The 17064-nt window shown below is 40.7% G+C and overlaps 1 protein-coding gene across 1 annotated transcript in view; it reads left to right on the forward strand.

The window, feature by feature from the left end:
• The first annotated feature begins 1101 nt into the window (after positions 1-1101).
• The window catches only part of sema3ab (sema domain, immunoglobulin domain (Ig), short basic domain, secreted, (semaphorin) 3Ab), a 41914-nt gene continuing 25951 nt past the window's right edge, over positions 1102-17064 (forward strand). Inside the window, exon 1 of the mRNA XM_065957319.1 lies at positions 1102-1250. The gene's annotated coding sequence lies outside the window, so the exon portion shown is untranslated. The remainder of the gene's footprint in view (positions 1251-17064) is intronic.

Here is a 17064-nt window from a genome sequence, read left to right on the forward strand (position 1 = left end):
AATATGTATGAATGGAGGATTTATCATGTATGTGTGTGTTTTTGGGAAAGTGCTTGCTCTGAAGGTGCTGTATATATATTCCATTGCAACATAGTGGTGACCTTGTGTGTGCTGTGATGGAAACAACACACGTTGCCAAGACTGTATGTGGTTCCATTTCTTTGTATGTGTTTTCATGGAAGTATAAACCTAATGGATTGCGGTCTCTGCTCAACGGACATTTTGCACTCCAAACAGAGAGAACTTACTTATTTCATGAGAAAAAAAAATGTCTCCAAGTTAAGACTCATTCATATATGTTTGGGCGTTTTTTTTGAATGAGGACACACAGAAAAATAAGTCAAATGAAGTCATGTGTTGGACAGTCAGAGAGGAAAGATTTGCCGCTGTGCTGGAATATTCTGAATGGTTACCAGGCACGCTTCTCTACAGCGTATGGCACTTTCGAGGGCTGTAAATCATTGTCATTTGGGAACCATATAAGCTGCTAATGTTGCCTTTTTTATGTGTCTGTGGCATCTGGAACACACAGTCAATCACACACACACGTCTCCGTGAATGAGTCACGGGTGAGTTTCTCTCTTTGCCGGCTGGATCTCTGCGGTGTGATGTTTGTATCCAGGCTCATCGTTTATCTCCACAGGGAGACGTTCACATCTGTGAGTCTCCCACCCACACCCTTCATTCACTCTGTATCACCTGCCTTATGTTTGTTGCGCTCTTTGCCAAATAGGCTTCTGCTCCCAAGTCTCCCCCCTAAGGCAGGCGGCAGGGCGGGCATGCCCAGCACCAGCACCCATGTCCTCCTCCTGAGAGCGGCTGACGTCACCCTCCTGCTCCCAGGTGATTCTGTGAGACACAGCAACACTGCTACGCCCTCGTATGATCGGACTAGTTACTAAGGAAGGATCTGCATGCATACACACAAACACACACACACATGCACAACTGTGTTTATGTTTGAAAGTGAGAAAGAAAGAGAGAGAAAGAGAGAGAGAGAGAGAATCTGATAACCGGTCGTTGGCAGATGGTGGAGTGATGTAGCGAGGACTGATACTACCCACTTAAACTCATCCGCTGTTACTCCAGCCTCCCCCAACACTACGAGGCTGGACTCGATCCACACACACATCCACATCTTCCTCTCTTGTCTCTCTTTCATTCACCCCAAAGGCTTCAGCTCTCGTTTTACACTCTCTTCCAAATACACACAGGACTCTATTACAAAACCTCTTCTGGATTAAAGAATTGTAAGTGGACACCCTTTTTTTTTTTTTTTTTTTTTTTTTGCCTAAACATAAATTCTTTCAGTATAATTATTTATGAGATATGATACGTCTATCTAGGGGTAAGAGTTGGTTGTTATTGTTTTTTTCATAAACTAGGTCTATTGTCTTATCCTTTGCTCATATCATGATGTCAAGGTGAAGAGTTCAGTGATTGCATCTTTTGTCACGGCAATAAAATGACTCACAATTACAGTTTGTTGAATGTGATCTGGTAACACAACCTGTTATTTGCGTGTGTGTGTGTTTATATGACATCAGTGTAGTAACCAGAAGAGCTCTGTGTGTGCTTGCTTGCGATTTATGATGGCAGCACATTTTAATGGAATTAGTGTTCAATGTGCAGTAATACACTCACAGATTTGATGGAGTCTTTAGAGTCTCATAATTATCTTATTGGTCTGGAGTTCAAGAGAGGTTTTTTCAGTGTGGGAAAACTGTCTTGTGTTAGAGTTATATGAAAAAAGCCTGAGGAAATGTGTTCAGATAATACTTTGTTTTGATGATCACAGGTCAGTGTTTTTGCTGGTTTTCTGACGAGGCATTTACAATTAGCTCGAAATCACAAATCCCTCAGATACAACATGTTAAAAAAGTTAAGGTCACGACTGATGATTTAAGCAACCATGCAAAAAAAGAACTGCAAATACAAACTCTTACCGAGTTGACTGAGAATCTTTAACCAGCTGCTTTAAGAAATGGTCAATGATGCATTCAAATACCCCTAACATGACTCAGTGCAGTTTAAAACCAGCAATCAACAAACAACTGATGATGGGAGAGTCAAACTTCTTAGAATCTGCATCTGTGAGACAGATATCTCATTGTTTGTAATGACGAAAATTAATTCAAATCAGTGTCTGGGGACGCATTGTGAAAAACAAATGCTGTTTGAAGTACGTCTGAGAAATTAAAATTAACCACACAATTCTACAAAAAAAAAAGACTTGTGCAAATGATGCAGTGATCAAAAATTCTGTCAGTTTTGACACCTCTGTGTGTTTGCAGTAATATTTTAAGTCTTTTGTTAGAAGTTGTTTACAAGGATGTGTTCTTTTTATTTAAGATGCTGAAAGCAAGGTGTGAAAAAAATGTTCACTGCCCTGCTGCACTACGGACTAGTTAAAGGTGCTGACAGTGGATCATGCTGGTCTAAATACTGTAGCACACACACACACACACACACACACTCACGCACACACACACACACACATACACACACTCACACACCATTGGGGAGGCATAGTACACAGCTGCCCTGTCTCAGGAGAGAGGAGACCAGAGTAAGCTTCTAAACAAGACCGCTCTCTTTTTATGGACAAAGTTACTCCAAGAATGAAAGAATGAAACTCAACTCAAACAGACTGACAGATTTTCACATTAACTGTTACATACTGGCAGAATGACAACAGTCATGACCTTGAATTTAACAAAGAGAACAAGTGGTTTTCATCAGTATCTGAGCTCCTGCAAACTTGCAGCCTCCTTCTCCTGAAGCACAAAGTGCTGAGTCTCTGTCGGGGCAGTGCATTTGGGCCAGCTGGAACTGAAAATGCATTGTCTCCTGACGTTTCAGTCTAAAATTTCTCCTCACATGGAGAGCCAACCAAGTATGCACATGGTTTTTATTTCTCTAGGCACAACGCAAAAAAGAATACCTCTTATTATATGGAGCTGACTGTTACCACATGGAGGTGCAGGCTAAGAGGGGTTAGCATAACTCATCTGCTACTGCTCAGCCAAATCCTGTAAAAAATTGAATGCTTTGTAAGAAAAGCAAAAAAAGGAGCTCAGTGTTTGAATTTGAAATATGCAAAAACAAGAACTGTAGCAAGAGAAAACAGCGTTTGCTGTTATAGGCTTGGATTGAACCAAGGGGGGGAAATATGCAAGTTATGTTTGCGATTTAAAATTTCCACTGTGAAATAAGAAGTTCAGAGAGCACAGGTTAAAATTCTAAAATGTGAGTATGTCATGTACATTTCCTCTGAAGCTGGCTAAATGTAGATTCCCCCATCTATTATTTTCATCAGGTACAGGGTGACAGAAAGCATGGAGTCACTTATGCTATTTCCTCTCATTACACCCTCTTCACTCACAGCGTTAGGGGTCAGCATGCACGGGGCAAATTGAGCCTTAACATAGCTCAGAAGAAATGTGCTACTAGTTTACTCCAACCACAAGTCTGTCACTGGCATGGGCAGCACATTCTCAATGATTATTATGGTTTCATTCTGAAACAGACATTCCTTCTGAGTGTTAGCTGGTAGTTAAATATTTCTCTCACTGGAGACTCTTTGTTAAGGATCCAGAGATCCGTGCTCTGTAAATAGTCTTCTGGACAGTTTCTAAAAGTGGTAGACAGAGGAATGCCATAATAAAGCTTTCAGGTTTGCAAACGTAGAACCTGTTTTTACTTTATCTAAAGGGTCAGATATGTGAAGGCTTTCGTTGTTATGGGCCCGTAGAATCTTATATAATTTACAGGGATTGCAAAGATTCCCAAATGTAGCTTAATTAAGTTATGCCAGGGCAATTAACTGCTTTCTGCTTTAGATTAGTGTAGATTGTAGCAAATGGCCTTAGCTTGTGAAACTGCTGGTATTTACAAGGATGCAAACAACTTGCTTTTTAGCTAATGTTGCTTTCTTTGGGTGATAGTGACAAACCATCTCTTTAAAGGCTTTATATGCGATTTTTTGATCCAGCAGATGTCGCCCTTAAGCACCAGCATGAAACCAAAACAACTTGCGCTGCATTGTTGTGTTAGCATGCTAATGCTAGCGATCTTTATTATGCTGGTATCTTCACACTGCATGTAAATTTACCTGAAATGAGCGTGATCTAGAAACACAGTTAAGCAGTGAGTACAGTATGTTATTCTTCTTTTCTCTAGTCCCTCAATTAAACAACTTTTATACACGAGGGGAGGAGTCAGCCGGCCGTCCCGACGATGTAAACAAACTGAAGATAGGACTCTGAAAACTCTGAAAGCATCACAGACAGTGGGACTCGGGTGTTACACCCATTGTAGACAGTCATGACTCACAGAGTTATTTTCAGAGGATATACTTGATTTATATTTAAGTGTGAAAAATCACATATAAAGACTTTAACAATGTCAACATTGGATTTCTGAGTTTGTGAGTGAACTGCATTAAACATTTCATCAGCCAGGACTATTTTTCAGCTTCTAACATAATTATCACTGATTAATGACTTCAGTTTCTAGATGGTTATCTTCTTTGAATGTTGTTCTGTTTTCAAGACTTGCTGGCTGAAACACACACAACACAATCATACTTTTCATTCCAATCAATGTGAAAGTGTATCTTAACTTTGTCAAGAGCTCGGACCCCCCGTCGGTCACTATCTCCGAGGTTAACTTCAGAAACTGCCCACATCACGCAGACTCGGTTTTCCAACTAATGGATCGACTTCAGTCGTGATTAACATAATAGTTCTCTTTTACTGGTGCCTTCGATCGTACTCAAGAAGTCAAATTAAGTGCAAGAAAACTGTTTTAACTAGTTATTTCATTGTATTTGCCAAACTTGTGCTTCCCTGATGTGTATTTTTTCTTTAACCTCCAACTCCTGCTTCTCTTTACGTTTCATCATTCAATGCAAAGTAGCTGGAGTTGGTTGCGGGCTTGACAGCTTGTAAACGATGTTAAGCCTTTCTGGTTCTATTTTAACTGATAAAAACAGGCAAGTGACGGGATCAACAGACCAACTCAGAAACACACAATCCCAGCATCATTACCAACGCTCATTTCAAATTCCCTTATCTTCCCCCCCCCACGCTCTTATCCAGAGCACATCTCTTCATCTCAGCCACACACTCTACTCCCCACCCAAAGGCAGCCTGATGTTGACACAGATGGGTGCTCTGTTAAGTCACGCTAGCTGACCCATTAGGTGACCCTCTCCGCCCCACCGGACGCTTCTGTTTGCAAACTGTGACAAAGTATCAGATTTACTCTTTTCTGTAGGTGCAGGCAGCGTAGAGGGAACAGGGGATCTGAGCATGTGCCTCTAAATGACCCAGCACAGCCCCACCTATGGTGCAGACATTTAGTGACACATGTAGACATGTCTGCCCATGTTCACACACACACACACACACGCACACGCACACGCACACACACGCACACGCACACACTCACCAAACACACATTCCTGGCAAATAAGATGAGCGAAACCCTCAGTGTTCTGAATAAATGTCATCCTGTGTCATTGAAGGACAAAGCCTTATTAAATTAACTTAAATGATTGTTTGGCTGATGCTAAAGTGACTCCAAGGCACATAATTATCCATGCATACACTCACACACACACACTCAGATATCCTAATTAGCTAAATGAGTCATTAACTTTTTGCAGAGTGTTATTAAGATAAAGTTAATGAAGGTAAGACTAATTAAGACATGATTAATCGAAATGTCTGCTACGCCCATTTACACATTATCTACTGCTCCTCCGTTATCAGTAATCTGCTTTCCTTGCAGAAAGCCGCCTTCAATTAGACACTACAGCTCGGTCCATTGACATCAGCGCTGATTGCAGCAAGAGTTTACTTTTTTCCTTTGGCTCACCACGGTTGTTCTACAGGAAAGCACCTTCATTTCTATTTACTAAACACTTCTGCATGACAGCAAAAAAAAGTTGTTTTGCTTTAGATACAAAACACAGTTTAAACAAGTGGGGGCCTGGAGCTGCCATAACCAGAACACAACACAGAGGTTCAAACCTAGAAACTTCCACTAAAGAAGGATGTACCAAAACAAACACAAGGAATTAGATCATTGTTATAGCTTACTTGGTTATTGATTGTTGGCTTGGTAACTGCTGTTGATGTAGAGAAGATTTAATAAAGGCATCTGGACACAGACACCTTTTTATTACTGCATAAGATTTGAAATTGGCGGAAGGCATAATTGTTCATGTCATAGTGCTGCAGTTTCCAGTTAATAATGAAGAGTTTAGTGCGTTTTAAAGACTGGAAATATCCTCAATTGCCATCGGTTGATACTGAATCTTGTCTTTACAAATATTTTTTTTAAAAGGCTTTTTGGAAGCATTTTAGTACATTTTATTTATTTAAATGTTGTTAGTTGTTCATTGTTGTTAAACTATGATTTTACTTTTGAACATAGTGACCTGAGATGTCATTTGGAAGTCCTGAAACAACAGACGTGGTCCAAATTGAGTACTGACATAAATGAAGTTAATATGACGTTGTCAATGAAAATAGTTCATTTATCACCTTCAGAGAGAGTGTAGAGGAGGATACTAAGAAGCCTGGGGTCTGTTTTTCCTCCTCAAACATGTTTGGGAAGGGAAGGTGACAGACTTGGTAAATGAGGAGTGTTTTATTGACTCTAGTATCCTGAGGTGAGTTTCACTTTGTTTTGAGAAGACTCTAAGTGTGCCATCAATTCCTGTTCCTCCCCCTTGCACTCTGACCTTCCTTCCTATTAAGTACAGGGTGATGGAGGGGGTGGGGTCGGGTTAGGATGAGCTTGTCCATACAGGTGTGAGAGTCTGAATGTCACTCATGTCACAGAATCCTAAGTACATCATGTTCCAGACGTAACCAAAGCATTGGGACGCGCCCTCATGTGAAGGCTGTGATATTACAGATCACATCAATGAATCATACACAAGCTTGAGTGTCTGTGTTTGTTCTTAAGATTATTATTGTTCTGTGGTGTAATATAATCTTATGGATCCCATGAGCTGCAGGCTTCTTGCAGATATTATTGAGTTGGAGATGAGCCACGTCTTCTTATTTGGCGCTAACTCAATATATTATGCAGCTGCATGGCAGACCAAATACCAGATAGAAAAGGAGCCAAGTATAATAATACCCCACTGCAGGTTTGGTTAATTACCCAATTTAACAATGTAGCTAACATTGTGTTCTCACTGGTGCTTTGTTGCATTATTTAGAGTGGTGGAGTTCAATGTGTCCATTTTCCACTCAATTTGATTGTTAAAAAAACAAAAAGGCAAAATATCCAGAAGTGGTACGAGTTTGGCTCTGGTTTAGTTTGTGATGCATCTCAAGTATAAAGCGTGTCATTAACACCCCGGAGAGCATGCCATGTGTTGTACAAAGTGGTCGTTTACATAGAGACGGTTTTCTAAATGCATTATGTGGCGGAAACTTGAAATAGCGCGCGCTCTACCGAACCAGATTTGAAAACTGAGCCCTCCTTAGCGATCATTTAAACCCATGTTTACGACACTCTCAGTTGCTCGTAATCAATGGATCAGTCCGAATTATGAAAACAAAAATGATGCACTTACACAATGTTTTCACAAATTGGACGCAGACATGAAAAGACATGGGATGATTGGAAATGGCAGGTTTGGCAACTCCAACCCCCTGTGTGATCAGTGGCAGTGGGGGCAAAGCCATTGAACATAGAGGCCAAAGGGGTCATGGACAGAAATAGAACAACTGTGCATGTGGGGATTGGTTTTTGTCGACTCCCTTTTGTTTGTGTTTGAACGCAATCAGTAGCATTACCAGAATGTGTCCTCTCACTGTGACAGTGGTTGCCTTCATCTTTGTTTACCCTTGGGTCACTTAAGAATATACGTCTATGGGGCACTATGATGAGGCACCCAAGCAGAAGAACATGAGGCTTGGACGAGGTTGAGATAAATGGATTTGGGAGGGAGAGGAAGCAGGGGATAAATGAGATTTTTAGACTTGGAAAGCAGCAGTGGCTGTGTTGGGTTTGATGCCTTGGCAGGGACTGGCGCCTGACTAATGTGGCGTGATACACTGGGTACTGAAAGCAGGGCCAAGGGTTCCTTCCTGGGCATGAGTTTCTGGGTTGGAGCTTCTGCTTAATTGGACAGCTGGACCATTTTTTGCATATTTTCACAAAGAGGATGCTGTAAGCAATCTCTTTTCTTCCGCACCCCGTCTTTGCTCCTTCCCAGGTTCTGCTTGCCCAATATTGACATTATTTCAGTTTTGGAGTGCTTGGTATCAGCGCTGAAATCAGAGATGGAGAGATGGATGTGTTGTCTCGCTCTTCTCCAAAAGGTAACAGCCTTTCTCGCTCGACCGTGACAAGTCCCAGGAGTTATTGATACTTTAGCTAAGAGGGTCAAACAATAATACTCCCTTCTCTTTCTGCAGGTTGTAGGGGTTTTTCTCTGCCTAATTTGGAGCAGAAACCCATCCAAGTCAGTGCAGAGTCGTATATTACCTTACAGGAATGCAGGCCTTCTGCTTAGAAGTGAAACTAAACTCAATATCCTTTCATGATGAATTGTTTTTGTCTGCATGGGATATGATATTTGATCTGTTAAAAACATGTTTTGATGAAGTTTTTTACATCAGTGAAATAGTCTGGGGTCATTGCAAGAGTTGATTGTGCTGAGGCATTATGCAAAAGAAACAATAATCCTGAACCCCCATACCGTATGATTATTTATGAGCCGGATGTTTAAAAAAAATAAAAAAACTTGTTAAAATTATATTGCTGCACCTGGCAGACTGCAGCGCAAGTCCAAGCAATTTGTACCAACCTGACCTGCATGAGGGATAAATAAAGCAGGACGAGGTGAAATTGGACGTCTTAGAGGGGCGAAATCCCAAACGTTCTTTCCAGTTAAAAATAAATAAATACTTTTCTTAATTCCTGAAAAGCATAGATGGGAAAGTACTGTGGTAAATTTAGATTAAACACCTGGGCTGACTGGGACGGATGAAAGACATGCTGTGTCACATTTCTGCTCTGTGTCCAGCAATAAGCTGAGAATGAGGTGCAATTTCCTCTTGGCTAATTAGTGTGGAATTGGTGCTGTTTTATCAACCTCCCCAGGGCTTCAGCGGAGTGAGCTTTAAACTGAGGCTGTAGAAGGGCTTTAACATATCTGGATGAGTATAGACAGAAACCGGACATCAGCAGAGAGGCGTGAACAAGAGTGTGGAGATTATCTGTTGGTCTTGAACGGAGCAAAGTGGGACTTAACACATGCCCTTTACTGGAGCCATGCAGGAGACCCCTAAAAGATCATTTTGCACTATCACATGGTGTTGATTGATGTTCACTTGCATGGATTCTCCTCCTATCCTTTCTTAAAAACATCCTGTCCTCTAGTCCAGTGGTTCTCAACTGGTGGGGTCGGGACCCAAAAGTGGGTTGCATAGCAGTTTTCAGTGGGTCGTGAACATTTGACTGGGGAAAAAAAAGTGTCAAAAACTGTGTGAAGCACTCTTAAAACATGTTGGTTGTGTTCCTTCTCTTTGTTCCACCACATGTTTTCGTACCATTTCAGGTCCAAATCTGATTGGTTTGAAAAAATATCACAAATTTGGGTCACGATTTTCATGAAGGAGTTGCTGGTGGGTCCTTAGGCCACTGCTCTAGTCCTTTCCTCTCATGGAAACTAAATGGTATTTTTTTAACCTTTTAGATTCCTTTTTTTCATGCACGTCTGCATCTTCTTTTTCCTTCATTGTAGTTGCGCTCTCCATGTTTTTGTCCTCCCTGATCACCTCTCCCTTCCTTCATCCTTTGTGGCTCTCTGTGATTTAGAGCGGATTTGATTGTATTCATTGAGGACAGAACCGTCCAAGGCTGAATGGGAGTTATTGGGTTTATGTCAGAGTCAAGGTTCTGACTGAAGGTATAAATCTGGGTGGGAGGATGGAAGGAGGCACATGGATCCCCTCCTGTTTGACCTCAGCTTAACACCAGAAGCCCCATTAAAAGAGACGCCCCAGATCGATCGGTCAAGTCCCACCCTTATCCTCCAGACTGCCCTGCTATTGACAAGGTCAGTTAATCCATCGTTAGACGTCAGAATGCACAATGTTTATGGGCTCACCTGACACTGCTGATGTGCACATTCAGGGGTCAGCAGTGGCAAGCAAGGTGCCTTGATTAAAATTCACGAGGGAGCATCACAAGGGCATTCAACATTGTATAATCTCTGGGAAAGAAGTATGCAAAGCAACTTAGAAGCTTAAATTCTTACTAGTTAGTTTGCACTGTTGTTATATTTATCAAAGCTTATGTAGCATTTGTTTGGACAAATACAGTATTTTAGCAGAGGAGGTATATCCAACTTTGACAAGGAAGACCACTAGTTTGAAAGGGAACTGACAAAAACATAAGATCCTGCTGATTAGAAGAAACTGTGAGAACATTTAAAATGAATATTGCAGGTTCTGTTTTTATCAACTGCTATCGACAAATTTAGTTTGGGTCATTTTTATCTCACTGATGAGATACATAGTTTTCAGCCTAAGGAAGTTACAGGTTTAGATATCTTATCTGAAACCAGATCTTTGCTGGTCAAAGACTCAGCAGGGGTGCAATCCCAATTTTATAATATTGGTATTGAACAAAGACTAAACTTTTAACACCCAGTAAGCCCCAGGACACATTACAATAGTCACAGATTGGAGACTGCCTTGTTAGTTCTTGTGTAAGGTTAGTCTTGTGTTCGTAAAGTACCTCTACCTCTTCAAACAGAAACATTTTTGTTCCTCATGGGGCAAAACCCTCAAAGATTATTTAATGTTGAATATTATTTCTAGAGTCTGTATGGGTTGGCACAGACTGGAGGGCATGGATGCCTCTTTCCTAAGAATTAAGTATCAGCAGGATTGAACTTCTTGAAACCAGAGAAACAGTAGCTCCTGTGTGTCTCGCTAACTGCTTCGGCTCGTACCCGCATTGAGGGGAAAAAAGTTTGGAGTTGGTCACATGCTTGCGTAGAAGAAGTTATTGTTATGTCTACTTCCAGCAGGTATACCATTACATCCTGGACCGTGGTTTAATGTTTCTGGGTTCTTTCTCGCTCTCTCACATTTTCCTCTTCACACCTCTAGCTAGCTTAGAGTTTTCTGTGTTAACCAACAGGAGCGTGACTGATAGATATAACGTGAACTGCATGGTCATGTCAGTTAACTGTTACAATGTCAAGGAAGTGAGCTGTGTGATGTCTAGACTGCTGCCACTGTGAGCTGAGTCAATAAACAGCATCAGTGATGAGTTTCAGCTTGTCTGTCTCCACATTACACACACACACACACACACACTCACATATATACTCACAACCGAAACTGACACACAGTGTAACTCCTTCTTCTTGGAAAGTGAGACTCTGCTTTGACACTTTGACACTTTGCACATGTCTATATATTTTTTTTCTCAATAGAATAGAAATAAATCTATGAAACAGCATTTGTTCTAACCTTGTAAAAAAAAAAGACATATTTTGAATTTAATGATGGAGAACACGAGTCTAAACAAAATAAATGATAAAAAAAAAGACTTAACCTAACTAACAATATGAGCTTATAATTTCATTGTAAACTTCCTTTATGTTGTAATGAAATTCTGGATAACTTAAAACAGTGCCTGATATTCATACATACTTCTAAAATACGGCTGACTCAGCATAGTTTACAGTATCGAACCTCAGTTTAACCTCAACTACAAAGGTTCTACAGGATCATGCAAGTTTAATCATTTATTTCTAAGAAAAGGAATACCACAAATATTATCCTTCAGGTCACTCAGAGAGAGAAAATAAGTGTACGACTTAAGCTGTGCTGCATATCTGGATTGTATCTAGCAACCACAAATCTCAGCTTTGGACAAAGACAGTTCAGAACAGATTGCTGATTCACCATAATAGCAGATCACTATGAACAGAAAGGCTACAAAAGGCACAGTCATGAAAAAGACTGCCAAGGAAAATGAAATGTGTCTTGCCAAGTCGTGCTGTAAAACTTCACCAAGAAATTTGGAAAAAGAGTTCGGAGGTTTTGATGGTGAACACCTCTGTCAAAACCATAAACAAAAACATAAAATCCTCCAACAAATTTTACGCTACTGAAATATTGAGCAAATACCTGAAGCGCTTCCACTGCGGGGGAGGTCATTTTCTGCTGATGACCCTGAACTCTCACCTCCAAGAAGCAAGACAAACAATACCAAACAAATCCAATCAATGGCTTTAGGCTCTTCCAAAAGTCAAAAAAATGATGTGCATAGAAATTAGATGAAGTGTCTGCACTGATTTTTTACATGATGTCTTATCCAAATCAACCTCATGGTAACAGTTAAGCTTTAATTTTTTAAACCAATATGTCTTGAAAGACTTCAGCTGAGTATCGCCATACTGTGTGACTATTGTTTTCATGACTGAGAAAGGTGCTGTCACAGCCTCGGGCCTCGTTCCTGTGATCTCCGAGTGGCTACATGTGAGTCAAAGAGAGGCTGAATGTTTTTTTTTTTTGTGGATCCCTGCAGAGGTGAGAAGCAGGTAGCCGGTAGGTTGAAATATTGATGGAGAATGATAAATTCATGCAGCTGGTGAAAGAGTGAAGCACATTGCAAGTAGACGCTGTGTCTTCTGATCTTAGTGTTATTGCCATCTGTGGCAAACTGGCACTGGCCTCTGGAGGAGCCACGTTGTGAATGAAATGAAATTTCTACACTCATTAATATTAAATTCAATTTGAGAAAACTGCATGAATGTAACTCAGTTTTTTAGGTAGATACACTACAGGATGCATGTTTTTTTTCTTTCCTAAATGATCACGTTTAGGAACTGGCAAAATGCACACTCTCATTAGGACCCCCAAGGTTTGCCACCAAAAGGGGTGTGGTAGTCTCCGTGTTGAAGATGATGCACTGTTCCCAGTAATTTATTCATAGCTCTGAGGTTTTTTGCTGTATTTCTTCATCCATATTTCATTAAGAAAGAGTAAATCACCAACAGCGTTTGGTTTATTCAGTCATGAATAGTGCACGGCATACTCTATTTATGCCATTCTCTCACGAGTCTGCTTACATAGAAGATTCAAAGTTGGAAATAGTTTTCCCACTGTTTGATGACATGGGTTGACAGATTTTGCTAAAGTGTGGTTTTGCTCTGCCCCCAACTAGCACTCCAAACAGTGCTACTAGTGTTAAGCATGGGTAGGTTTGATATGTTTTTCTTGTATATTGTCTCCCAGATGTCCCTGGGGTTAAGTTAGCACTGATCCCAGTAGCTCCAGTTCCCTTTTCCCCTTCATACCAAATCCTGTCGACTCACACAGCTGGCTCCCATCAGTATATGTGTGTGTGTGTGTTTTATGCCTATAATAACCATTATGCCAATACATCAGTCCTGTCATAGGCAGCAACCCAATATCCAGGGCAAACGGCGTCACCGCGTCATATATCTCAACCTCGTCTGGGGCTTGAGAATCCAGTGTCACACGATGGTATTTAAACTCTCTTATGGGAATGTGTTCCTGAATTATTCCAAAACCAGCCACACCAAAACCTGTTCCACTTGATCATTTTCTGTACAATGCTGAATGTAAGTGTTTTTTTTCTGTCAATTGCTGGCTGCTCCAATCACTCAATGTTGCCTGCATGCTGTGGAGCTAATCTTAACCACAGCTGGGTGGGTGGGTGGGTGGATGCAGGGGTGTGAACTATGGAGTTGCAAAGGGTTAGGTGGGCGGCAAATGTGGTTAATATGCTTGTCTTGTGGATTGTGGATCATTTTTGCTGGAGCCAAATCCTCTCATTTAGGGGATTATGTTCCCGAGCTTGTGAAGAGTAGGAGGAGGTCAGAGAGAATGAAAACAGCGAAGAGGAGGAGTGGGCAAGAGCAATGGACAAAGTGTTGGAACAAGTTTTTTTTTTTTTTTTTGGGAGGGGGGGGGATGCGGGGTATAGGTGCAGCAGAGGGATTGACAGACACAGCAGCAGCATGCAGTTGGGGGTTAGCGGATGGCTTGAATGGAGTTGGGGGAAGGTGACGCTCAAAGAGACAGAAGAGGAAAGCAGCTTGTGTGCGGAGAGATCTGAGGGTTGAGGGGGGGGGTGTACTTGTGTGGGTAGGAGGTGTGGTGGTGCAGGGAGGGTACTGTTTAAAGGAGCGGTGAGTTAACTGTGATGGGGCGGCTCCTCGCTTTTCAAGGGGTATCGACAGATCTCCTCCAGTCCTGCTCCTACTTCAGCCCAACGACCAATCCCACCATGCCTCTCCACACATTAAAGAAAAAACCAATCCTCCCCTACTCCACTTGCACATATGAGTTGATGAACTCTGAGATGTTCAGAGTACTCAGGGGCTCTCTGTCTTAGTGAACAGAAGAGGTCAAACCATGAGACTGAGTTGGTGCTTCAGAGTGGGGCATCTCCTTGAAAAACAAAAGTGCCGCCGGGCTCTGTAAACACCCACACATGTTATTCTGTATTCAGAATTCCAACCCGAGCTAGGTGAATGGGTGATGAGGCTAAAGAGGACACTGTTTAACAATTTCAAAGGTCTCTTTTGCCAAAGTAAACTTTAAATCCAAAAGGAAAAAAGAATGCAAAACTGCAAAAGCTCAAATCCAAGAGTATTTCACCAATTTTTATAAAAAAAAGATCTTGTGTCTCTGAATATAAGCAACATTCACCTGACAAGTCCAGATAAACCAGATAAACATCTTATATTTCATGATGTTACGAGCTATTTCTTTGCTTTAAATATTTAAGTTCCTTAAAATAAGATGTAAGGTGTTTTTCAAGAAACCTAACAAGTCAGCTACTTTTACTCATTACAAGCTGTCTCATTTTTTTGCTTGTAATATCTCGAAATGAGAAGTTTATCTGGACTTGTCATGTGAATGTGGCTCATATTAGGTGATGTGAGATATTTTTGACTTGATAGAGAGTTTTTCTCAAGGTTTTTCCATGACATTCAGAAGTACATGAACGTTGTTTGGGTTGATCAAAAGTACGATTTACGTAGAGAATTTAAGTAATACTCAAGAGAAACTGTTGTGAATCTAGATTGGCTCTGAATGCCTCACCTGTGTCAGGATATTCTCCCCACTGTTTTCTCTGTCTTTGAAGCCCGACACAAACAGAATTCAATATATGTCAAATACAACGTGAAGGTCCTCAGTCCTCCAGGTCATAGCTGAAGATGCCTTTAGGATACGATCGCTACTTTTAATTAAAAACAGAAAATATAACAAATGTCGACATCATTATAAAACTTTCCCCCTCTATTTAGATAATGATTTCTATATTTATGTATGCGTCTTTATTGGTTTATTTGACTTTATATTCTGTATTACTGTCTTTCATTTGTACTTTTCTTTATGTACTGTATGCTATTTATTTATTTAATCTGTCTTTCACTTGATTTACATTGTGATATTGTTTTTTTTTTTTACCTGACTGTATATGCGCATTACTCCTCTTGAATACAGCTAAACAAAAAAAAACAAGTGGATGCGGTCGGTTCGGGAAATGCAAATGACGCCACTTCCATACAGAATGAATCAGACGAAGTAGGAACAAATATCTGCCTATCTTCTTGATGGGACGTACAGTACAAGATAAAGTTGCAGCTTAACACTTGGACTTCAAATCCATGAAAAACACTCTGCAGTTGTCAAAATTACAAAGAGTATTACCTGTTGAAGTGGGGAGTCACATTCTCAAGAGGGCCATTCACTCCCAATTCAGCTCAAACAATCACTCCCGTCTGGAATCAGTTATGGCAGATTGTGTTACATGATGCCTGGAATAATGAAGTAGTACATCAACACTGCCAATCCCCACACACAGGAAAGAAAGGGACCTGTCTGTTCCAGCCCTCTAATCCGGTCTGTTTGAGGAAGCAGAGACTAGTGGCGTGACACTTGTCCTCCATAGTCTCCAGTGTTTCTCCCTGGAACCTCCAAGCGCCAGCTCGCATTAGCATAACCGTGAGGCCCGATCCACTCCACTACAGGATTAGTTCAGCTCTCCTCCCCACTGTCTGATGGCTCTTTATCCAGATGGATACAGCCTGTTAGAGGTCTTAACCACACCATTGCCACTAAAGTCATTATCATTCACCACGAGGAGGAATCAGCTCACTGAGGGTCTGCTGTTTGGAGAGAGATTGACGTCTCATTTGGAATGGTTGGAAAGAAAAGACAGGAACCTCCCCTTTGGACTATGATGGAGTAGCACAGAAATGCCCCCAATCAATCTGTCTTTGTTCTGAGGCGACTATGTAAGATAGAATCTGGTCTTGTCATTTTTGTTTTTTGGGAATATGACCATGATAAAACCATCTGCAATAAGAGAAATGTGCACATGGCCCGAGTACATTTCTATTAAACGTTTCTGCACAGCATCTTATTCCCGGAATGACAATGTTCAGTCCCTCAATTCTTTTAAATCCCTTCTTAAAACGTACTTTTACAGACTTGCTTTTATGTGATGTCGTCTTCTTAATGTCTTTTCTGACTGGTTTTACTATTTTTATCTTCTTTTACTTCTTACATCCTTTTATTTATGCTCTTTATTTATGCTCTTATCTCGTATTTATGCTCTTATCTTAACTCCTCTTATGTTTTAACTTGGTAATTTCTTATCTTACGTACTTTGTCTATTTATGTTTTATATTTATATTTACTTTTTATTTGTATTAATATTATAGTTTTTGTTCTTTTTGATCCTTTAACCACTTGTTTCTATTTCTTTTTCTGCTCTTACCTTCTTATTGCTGTTCTCTTTTTATTTGTTTTTATCTCTTTTAGTTTCTGACATCTTTTTAAATATTTGGTTCCTCTTGGTCTCAGCTCGTGTTGTTGGGTTCTTGTGTTGCCTGGGTTCTTATCATGGTTCTTATGATGGTTCTTGTGATGGTTCTTATGATGGTTCTTATGATGGTTCTTATGATGGTTCTTGTGATGGTTCTTATGATGGTTCTTGTGATGGTTCTTATGATGGTTCTTATGATGG

This window comes from Labrus bergylta, chromosome 7, assembly GCF_963930695.1.
Source record: "Labrus bergylta chromosome 7, fLabBer1.1, whole genome shotgun sequence".
Classification (NCBI taxonomy): domain Eukaryota; kingdom Metazoa; phylum Chordata; class Actinopteri; order Labriformes; family Labridae; genus Labrus; species Labrus bergylta.